This window comes from Canis lupus, chromosome 1, assembly GCF_048164855.1.
Source record: "Canis lupus baileyi chromosome 1, mCanLup2.hap1, whole genome shotgun sequence".
NCBI lineage: Eukaryota > Metazoa > Chordata > Mammalia > Carnivora > Canidae > Canis > Canis lupus.
Window position 1 is genome coordinate 3,758,870 of NC_132838.1, and position 10,306 is coordinate 3,769,175.

Consider the following 10,306-nt stretch of genomic DNA (forward strand, 5'->3'; position numbering starts at 1 on the left):
TTGATGCAATAAACACGAGAACTTCACCCCTGAAATGTCCTCTGTGTGGAAGCCTGTGGGCAGGGTTGAGTGAAATGCAACTGTCCTAGGTAGCTTGTTCCTTCCCCTGTTGTATCAAAATATACTCTCTGTTTTATTTATTCATTTTTAAAAGATCTTAATTATTCATTCGACAGAGAGTGAGAGCGAGTGCACAAGCAGGGGAAGCTGCAGGCAGAGGGAGAGGGAGGAGCAGGCTTCATGGAACGGGGCCCCATCCCAGGACCCTGAGCTCGTGACCTGAACCGAAGGCAGATGCTTCACCGACAGCCCCCTGGGCACCCCTACACTCTCCATCTTACTCTTTCTTCTTGTTTCCACCAAGTCACTGAGCAAAAGAGTAAAGAAAAGGGTTTTCTGAAGTTCTGCAGATCCAGCCCTGAGTGAGAGACCCTCTGAAGCTGATGCCTGGGGTACAGGCAGTGGTGGGAGGGGAGCTGCTGGGCAGGGCGCAGGGCAAGGGCAGGGAGCACATGGGAGACAGTGAGAGGTGGCACTTCTCCATAACTCTACAAGTCCACCCCCAAAGGTAAGACAAATGTAAGAAAGGCCAGGGCGCACTGCTCTCCCCACAATACACTCCCCTTTGACAGATTAATTAGGACTCCTGATGACCTTTCAGATTTACTACAAGCATCTTAGGAGCGTGTGTTTGGCTGTCTGCTGTCACTAAAAAATCAGATTTGGCTGGCACCCACGTGCTTCAGCATCTCTCCAGTTCTAGAAATAGTCACGTATTTAATCTTCTCTTCCAAGCAAGATTCAACCCGAGCGGAGAGGACTAGGACTCAGCCGTTCACCAACATCACTCTCATCCATCTGCTGCGTCTTTCCCAGTGGGATCCCCAGCACTCGCCTCTTTCTTCCTCCGTTTGTCAGATCCCTTCTCTTCTGGGGTGCAAGATAAACACCCATTTCTTTGGCTTCTGTGAGTCTGGCAGCGCCTGGCCCCTGCTGTGCTGCTAACATGCGTTCTGCTGGGATATCCTGCCTCTTGCCCACAGATTCGGGTCCAGATTCATTCACCCCGAGTGCACTCAGGCCATTACAGGCCTCTCTGGTGGCCTGTTCTACTGTTGCCTGCAGCCGTGATCTGCCTCCTACTTGACCTTGTCCCTGTGCTGGTGGAGCGTCTGAGAGGGAAGAAGTGTTGTTGGTGAGTAGGTGTTTGATACACGGACACCAGGACACTGGAACGTGCTGGGGGCAGGGGGGATGGGAAGGGACTGCTGGACAGGTGGTCCTGATAGTCCTATGCCATCCTTGGAAAGAGGACAGGGATGCTTTGGTTATAGGGATGCTCATCATCCCACAGGAATTACACAAGAGATGAAGGAGAAAACACACTCTTCATTTGGCTGTTAGTAGTATCAATTGGTGGATGGATAATACATAACTTAGAACAAACTGGAAAGAAACATAAACATCAAGAACAAGTAGGTATCTTTTGTGAATTCTTAACTAGGAAAACCAATTCCTACCTATTTTCTTATATCTAATGCTTGAAGGTGAACCCTCATTTAATGAGTTTGGAGCTACGAGACAGATAAGGCTTGTTGCAGCGTCTGCCCTTTGGGAGCACAAAATCCCCTAATCGTCAGAGAGTTCAACTCCAGCTCTGCTCCCTGGCAGACATGTGCTCTTCCCCTAGCTAGAGTTTGTTCATCCATCATTACACACACTGAATACCTACTGGGTGCCAGCAGGACTCCAGATGCTGGGATAAATTAGCAAACAAGCAGCCATGCCCCTGCTACCGAGCAGCTGACATTCTGTGGATGGAGACTGAAGAGAAGCAAGCAACCAGACAGGTAAACAAGTGCTTCACGGTGGGGGGGTGTGTGTGGGGGGGAGTAAGCACAGAACTGAAATGGAAGGAGATAGCAAAGCTGACATCTGAGTGAAGAGGGTAATCTGACATTGGGAAAACCCCAGAAAACTGCACCTGTGAGAAAGGCAGAGTCATCACTGGCTGATGCGCTAGGCCCTCACTGTGGCTGCCCTGGCCATGTGGCCTGGGGGGGCGGGCATGGAGGCATGGGCCCGATGGTGGCAGGACCTGCAGGTGGCTAGGCTCAGAGCCTAGGTCGTGAGGGCAGACACATACGGGCACTTTCTGGATATTTAGGGCTGAGGGCAGTAGGGTTTACAGGACCTGGTCCTGAGCGCAGGGCTAAAGGAAGGAGACTGATGGTTTGCTGAGCTGCTGGAATCAGGCATAATACTAAGTGTATTTGTGAATGCAAAGTGGAAATGTCCCTGGAACTTACATCGCTTGGCCACTGACAGTGTTTTCTTTCTTACAACAGAAGCTTGTTCTTGTTCATAGAAAATAATTTCCAGGAACAACAGATCACAACCAAGTCTATAGATAAGCATCTGAATTACAGAATTTGAAAGTCAGAAGGAGCCCTAGAGATTATGTGGTCCAGTCTCCTCACGTTGCAGACAAGGCCACAGACCCAGAAGGTCAGGTGACTTTCCAGGGACATGCAGTAGTTTAGGGGCTCAGATGAAGAGCCCGTGGCCAGGCCCCACTACTTAGGTCTTTGGGTCCCAGGAGGTGTCAGCTCGGCACCAGTGGATGTTCCCCCTTTCACTGCCGCCTTCATTCTCAGCCCTGGGGGAAGCTGAGGCTTCTTGGTCCCCTGCCTCTGACCATGACACCTGCACCCACAGCCCCATGGGGGATGACCAGACTCCAAACCCACCTACCTGGGCTCAGATGCTGGCTCCAACTCTTTCACCTTGGGCAAGTCGCTGACCTTATTTGCAGTGAGTTCATCTAATAAACAGGGAGTTGGTTAGGGTCTGCATTTGGGATTAAACGAGTTTGTCCTTGCCTTAAAATCCCCAAGGTCAGACTGAACTCCCTAGCTCACATCCAAGGAACGGAGGTAGAGTGTAACCACAGGAGGGAGCTGGCAGAGGCAGACCTTCCTACTCAGCTATCCTTGCTCACCCTTGTTCACATTGAGAAGTTGATGGGGTCCGGGACACCTAGGCTCCGACGTTCTTCCACAGTCCACATTCAGATGCATTACAATTCTAAGTTAAACTATAAATCAGATAAGAGAAATCTGTACGAGGGAAAAAACAGCAAGTTTGGGGTGTGCATGTGTATGCATTTGCACCTGCATGTACATGCATGTACATGTGTGCTATGTGCACCTGCATGTGCTCATGTGTGTATACCTGTGTGTGCACGTGCATGCAGTATGTGTGTGCATGCCTGCGTGTACATGTGATGCATGGAGCACAGGAGGTGGAGGTGGTGTGACACGATGCTTTTGTTTAGAGAACGTTACTATTTTCTCTCCTTTCTCAAAGGACGGCGCTTCAAGACTCAATTATTTAATCCTGAGAGCGCCCCATGACATTTTAGCTGCATAAAATTAGTCACAGTGACATTACATCCCGATCCAGGAGCCCTCGGATAGCGGCACTGCGCTCCCTCTGAATGGCTGGAATGACAGGACACCTTGGCAGACAACCATGGTGATTAACACCTACGTCATCCCGAAGCAATGATTACTTTACATCTGATCTCAGTATGACTCCTGCCTTAAAATTTCCTGGGGAAGGAAGAAAAGGCTGCAATATTGTCAGAAATAATACTATTCTCAGAAGTAATGGTCTCTGAAAGTCATATTTCATGTTTAGTACAATTTTTTTTGGCTTCCCCTGAATGCGAACATGGAGAAAGGGAACTGGAGAAACCTCTCAGTGTTTCAGCTCCAGTCTCTAAGGCAAACTGTACCTCTCAGTGCTATTTATTATTTTATTTCTTCCTGGTTATTATTTTTTTAATGTTGAGAGAATGAAGACTTAAGTAAAAGAGGCTTTAACATTTCACTGCCCCGTGTTTAGTGGAAAGAAACCCAAAATTCAAATGTTTTACTTCCTGGCCTCCATCCTCTCTTCTTTCCCATTTTGTTTTCTTTTTAGATTTTTCTTCCCCTGACTTCATCCTCCGCATGACCTTTGTCAACATGTCGACTTCCCTGGAGAACCCTGCTTAAACATGGCAGATCAGATGCGTAGGATATTCTGGTATCCTCCTGAGGTTGTGCCAAAATGACGGCAAGGGAAAAACAGTTACGAATGCCTAAGAAAAAAGGCAAACAAACAGAAATGATAAATTGGGGAGTTTGGGGAGATGGAGAGTAGATGGACATGCGGCACATGACTTAGCAACTGGGGGAAGCTCATGCCACATTAGCTTCACGGGAGCCAACCAGAGGCGAGCTGAGGTGTGAACACCTTGGGATCTTCCTGCTGCCCCTGGAAGGAGGCTTTAAAGGGAAAACCTGCAAGCAGTCTTGGTGTCTGCAGGAACTCCCAGTTCTGCTTCCTCAGCCTGCATGTGCTGGCGACTACTCAACCCAACACACCCAACCCATACCAGAGACTGGAGAAACCTGTTCAGGAAGGCTCTGGTCCCAGGGATGCTAGGGACAGCTGAGGGCAAGGGGGAGGAGGCACCCTGCCAGGAGATCTGCCCACTGCTCCCTTTTGTAAATAAATTGGAACATAGCCCTTCACATTCATTTTCGTGTTGTCTGTGGCTTCATTCGTGTTACAACACACCACAACAGCAGAGTGAGGGTGGAGGGGTGGCAACAGACACTATATATCCCCCACAGCCTAAAACATGTGCTATCTGCTCCCTTACAGAAAATGTCTGCTGACTGCTACTCTAGAGTGAGGACCACCAGGCAACTACAGGGCTCCCCATCAGCTTTAACTCACTCTCGAATAGTGACTTATGCATGCTAATGTGGACAAGTAAACACTGACACACATTTGGGGAGATATTCCAGCATGGAAAACAGAGACAAAACAAACAGAGCAGAAGAACTCAGGGAAAAGAAAAGACAGTGCAGGGAGCAAAAGAACACTTTGAAAATATTTCTATCCTTAACGTCCTTGCAGAGGTAAGAGAATGCAGTTTATCCAACACACATGAGCAAGAATTCTTTTTATATAGCATGGAAGAATAAAAAAGAGTTCTTGCAGATTAAAGTATGAAAACAGAAACAGGGGATCTCTGGGTGGCTCAGCGGTTTGGTGCCGGCCTTTGGCCCAGGGCGTGATCCTAGAGTCCCGGGATCGAGTCCCACATCAGGCTCCCTGCATGGAGCCTGCTTCTCCCTCTGCCTGTGTCTCTGACTCTGTTTCTCTCTGTCTCTCGTAAATAAATAAATAAAATCTTAAAAAAAAAAAAAAAACAGAAACAGAAACATTACAGATGTAACTGAAGAAATCTCCCAGAAAGTAGAAAAAGAAAACAGACATCAAAATATAAGATAAAATTAGAAGATAAATTCAAGGTGTCCAACTGCTGATAAACAGAAGTTAACAAGCCTGAACACCATGGAGGAGTAAATAACAAAAGAAGTAACTCCAGGAGGCTCCTAGTGGCTCAGTCAGTTAAGTGTCTGCCTTTCCTCAGGTCATGACCTCAGGGTCTTTGAATCGAGCCCAGTGTCTGGGTCCCTGCTTGGCAGGGAGTCTGCTGCTCCCTCTCCTTCTGCCCATCCCTGCCACTCATGCCCTCTCTCTCACCCACTCTCTCAAATAAATAAGTAAATAGATAAAATATTGAAAAAAAACCTCAGAAAATTTCCCCAAATTAAAGGACATGAAGTTCCACACTGAAAGAACCCACCAAATATCTGCCCAATGAACAGACTTCCATCAAGTACCTAACCGTGCAATTTAAGAATGGTGCTGATAAAGGCAGGATCCCAGGATTTCCTCCAGGGGAAAGAGAAGGGAAAAAATATAGGCCACTCTTAGCTTTTAAAAAGTTCCAAAATCAAAATGGCATTGGACTTCTCAAAGACAAAAATGGACCAGTGTCCAAATTCTGAGGGGAAACAATTCACATCCAGCACTGGATTTCTGGGTGAACTGTTGTTGGGTGTGACAGAGCAGACACTTGAACATGCCAGTCTCCTAGTGTCTGCAAGTCTCTCTCTCTCTCTCTCTCTTTTTTTCTCAAAGATGTGCTCTGGCAAAACAGAAGAATAAACAGTTAAAATCACAGGAAGAAGGTAAAAAGTAATTGTGAAAAGGGATGATTTTAAGAAATAGTGGCATCAGAAGAAATGGCTAATTGCCACACTAGGCTCATACACAGACTCTCATTCACTCTCATATACGTTCTCACACTCACATGCATATTGTTACACACATTCACCCATGTGTTCTCCCTCACACATAATCTCACACTCAAACACACTCAAACTCACAACCACTCACTCACACACAGCCCACTCTCCATATACTCTCACATTCTCAACACACTCACATTCTCTCACACAACTTTCACACTCATCCTCTTACATTCTTACATATTTTCACACACTCTAACATGTTCTCTCACACACATTTGCTCCCACACATAACTATAAGCACTCTTTCACACGCTTGCCCACACACTCTCATGCTCACATACATTCACATTCTTGTACTCTTTCACACACATTCTAACAAGCACATTCTTTCAATACGTGCTGTTATACAGATTTTCACTTCTACATTCTTTTCCATAATCACAAATGTGTACTCTCATCCAATACACATCCTCACACTTACACTCAAGTACTCTTTCATACATGCATTCTCACATATTTCAACACATACACCCATATGCAATCCTCATATTCACTCTTGCAACCACTCACACACCCTCACACACATATTCTCTCACAACTCTCTCCTACATTCTCATTCACGTGCTTGCACACACTCACAATCCCATGCTCACAACCTATTTCACGTTACCACACACACTTTCACATACTCTCACACACATGCAGACAGTATCTCACGTCTTCTCACAACATTCTCATACACACTCTCTCACATTCTCTCACATTCAACACATGATTTTCTCACGTACGCACCACCTCTCTGTCACACGCCCAGTCCCCGTTATCACACACGCACAGCCCAGTCTCTCATACATGCATTCTCACAAATATTTTCATACTTCCACTCACACATACTCTCAGATATACACTATCTCACAAATATATTCTCTTATACAACTCTCAAACTCACAATTCCCTTTTACACACAGAGTTCTCACGCACATTCTCACACCTTCACACTCCTACATACATGCACTCTTATTTTTTTATATGCACTCTTACATACACACTCTCACACATTTTATTACACATACATTTGCCAACAGACTCTCAAGTACATTCTTTCTTCTTTTCTTAATGTGTATTTTTTTATGTGTTCATTTGTGAGAGAGAGAGTGCACAAGCAGGGGGAGCTGTGGCAGAGGGGGCCGGAGAAGCAGACTCCCCACTGAGCCCGGATCCCCAATGGGGACTCAATCCTGGGACCTCGAGATCATGACCTGAGCCCAAGGAATATGTTTAATCATCTGAGCCATCCAGGCACCCCTCAAATACATCCTCACACACACATTGTCTCACACGCACGTTCTTTCTTTCTCTTTCATCTCATCACAGAGTCTCATCTATCTGAAGTCTAGGAACTCCACAGCTTTTCAGTTCAATGTTATATTTCCCATCACATACTGAAATAAGTTAGACTGTCCCAAACTGAGGCCTTGAAAAGTGACCGTTATTGGTCCTGGTTGGTCAGGGACCCAGTACTGACCCAGTCAGTGACAGCCTGGGAGTTGTGGTCAAGTTTAATACACAGGGACTCTGCACCTGAGGAAGCTGAAAAGCTGAGTGCTCAGCAGACATCCACAAAGATGCATCTGATAGCCATCAGATATTCACTGGAGTTCCCATTACAAATGGGACGCGTGCTGGGACCTGTGTACACTCTTTCCTGTTCTCAAAGGATTAACAGTCTATTTGGCAAGACGAAATAGAACAAAAGAAATTATTCATACAACAAGATAGCAAGAATCTCAGTTCGGGATAATGAAAAAGTTCTGGAGATGGACGGTGGTGACGGCTGCACATTCATGTGAATGTAACGCCCTTCAACTCTATACTTAACAGTGGTTGCCATAGTAATTTGTGTGTATTTTATCATCGTCATCACCATCATCATCAAGACCACTAATGAAAATGTGAGTAGATGCTGAAGCTACCAGTGCTACTGGCATTTAGAGGCCAAAGTAACCACCCAGGGTTTAGGTGGGGAGGGCATCTTGCTCCATTGCCAGTATGAGAATTAAGATCTAGCCTGTTTTCTGAGATGTTAGGAGTCACATCCAGGAAAGGGAACATGTGAAAATACTGCTTACAACCCTGTGGCTCACACCATGAAGCTTCTAGAAACTGGATGCAGCTGTCACGTATGGTCCTTCAAGGCATCAGCAGTTGGGTCAGCCCAGCCCAACTCACCTCACTAGGCCAAGTCATGATTAGGCCAAGTCATGATTAGGGGCCTTGAACAAGGCAGAGCAACTAGAGTGCCTTCCCTCTTGGGGTGATTTCTAGAGCAGTTTCTAGAAGGTGTCTTGCTGCTGTCAGCCTGATGTCTGGCCAGCCTGCAGCTCCTCCCAGGCCCTGCCAGCACCAGCTGCAGGCCCCCAGAGCTCTGCTAGGTTGTCCAGATGCTGGACACCGAGGCTGCCTAGGGCCTCTGGTCCTCCAGGTCCCTTACACACTGGGAGCCCTACACTGACCCTCACCCCCTGGGTGGGTGCAGATAGTACCTCGCAGTCTCCTCCTCCACAGGAAGACTCTCAGCAGTGGAGGGGAGAAGAACCCTATGTAGGAGCAGCCCTTACCTACCCACCCCCACCCCCGGCTGAGAGAGGGTAAAGAGCAAATAAAGGAATAGCCAGGTACACTAGTCCAGTCATGCCAAGTCCACACCTTTGACCTCCATTCCCTAATCTCATCTTATGGACATATATGATTCAGTTTCTTTGATGATATAACTAAAGATATTTGGTCTCCTTGTGCCACCACAGCAGAGTGTACCCCAAGAGGATTTTGGTTGGCATGTTTCACGTACCATGTAGTGAACCAGATAGCTCCCTCTCACAGCAAGTTGCTCTCTGAAGTAACACCTGATGACTACCACTAAATGCAATGCTTGAAGATTAAAAACATTTCTTTTCATAGGAAGGCCTAAAATCTATTTCAAGTTCAAAAAGAAAGAAAAAAAGGGAAGATCCTACTAGAAGTGCAGAAGTATGTATAGCAATGCTTTCTTGGAGTCAAGGTGGAATAAGCATTATATTGAGAACGAGAGCTTCATTTTGAGAAATATGCAGCAAGAAACTGGACTTGACATTAAAGCAAGAGATTTACTTCACATTCCTTCACTTTGGGAAGGTCTTCATCCATGATGCACAACACTTACAGCAAATAAACAATGCTTTGGCAGGAGTACTGCTGGGATGCATGTAAGCTGCCGTGGCATTTCCCAGAAAAATTCTTTTTAAGAATCTCAATAGTCCATGGGTAAAATGGGATGCTCATTAAAACGTGGCATAGCATATTCCATAGGATCTAAAGGACTATCTAGAAGAGGAAGTTATTTTGATTAAATACCTTTAAAAGTAGAATTAGAACATTTTTTAAAAACCATTTTTGTCTTACAGGATGTTTTTTCAAATCCAGGAAGCTTTTGTTGGGGTTTTAAAATGGCCATCATGACAATTAAACTTCCCAGTGAACCAGGGTTCCCCGAAGTTGGTGGTTGGATGATCCCACCTGGGGACAGAAGTGAGCAACACTTGCAGGATGAAGCAGAGGACAGCCATTTTCCTTCTGTCCTTGAACGTGGAGAAGCAGCAGAGGCAAAGCTTCAAACACCTGGCCATGGACTGGAGAGAAGAATGTCAGAAAACATGGCCCGTGGGGGGTGTTGGAATATAGAAGGGTCACCCGGATCCTCCAGCCTGTCCACTCTGCTGTTCTGAAAGGTCACTTCTAAGCTGCTGGTCTCCATTGGGTAACCATCTTTCATAGGATTTTGATTTTATTTATTTATTTGTTTATTTATTTATTTAAGGTGTGGAGGGGCAGAGGGAGAAAGATAATCTTTTTTTTTTTAATTGGAGTTCGATTTGCCAACATGTAGTATAACACCCAGTGCTTATCCCGTCAAGTGCCCCCCTCAGTGCCCATCACCCAGTCGCCCCGTCTTCCCGCCCACCTCCCCTTTCCACTACTCCTTGTTCATTTCCCAGAGTTAGGAGTCTCTCATGTCCTGTCACTCTCTCTGATATTTCCCACTCATTTTCTCTCCTTTCCCCTTTAATCCCTTTCACTATTTTTTATATTCTCCGAATGAAAGAAACCAT

General features: G+C 46.0%; 1 long non-coding RNA gene across 5 annotated transcripts in view; it reads left to right on the forward strand.

The window, feature by feature from the left end:
• Window positions 1–10,049, forward strand: part of LOC140629957 (uncharacterized) — a 31,728-nt gene extending 21,679 nt beyond the window's left edge. For 2 of the 5 annotated variants that reach the window (XR_012027753.1, XR_012027754.1), the window contains 7 exons: window positions 1,044–1,195; window positions 1,355–1,475; window positions 1,746–1,850; window positions 2,349–2,508; window positions 3,370–3,537; window positions 3,988–4,976; window positions 9,602–10,043. This is a non-coding gene — a long non-coding RNA (uncharacterized lncRNA). Of the gene's footprint in view, window positions 1–1,043; window positions 1,196–1,354; window positions 1,476–1,745; window positions 1,851–2,348; window positions 2,509–3,369; window positions 3,538–3,987; window positions 4,977–9,601 lie in introns of all 5 variants that reach the window. The other 3 variants (XR_012027759.1, XR_012027735.1, XR_012027740.1) reach the window with 3 other exon arrangements.
• Window positions 10,050–10,306: the final 257 nt, after the last annotated feature.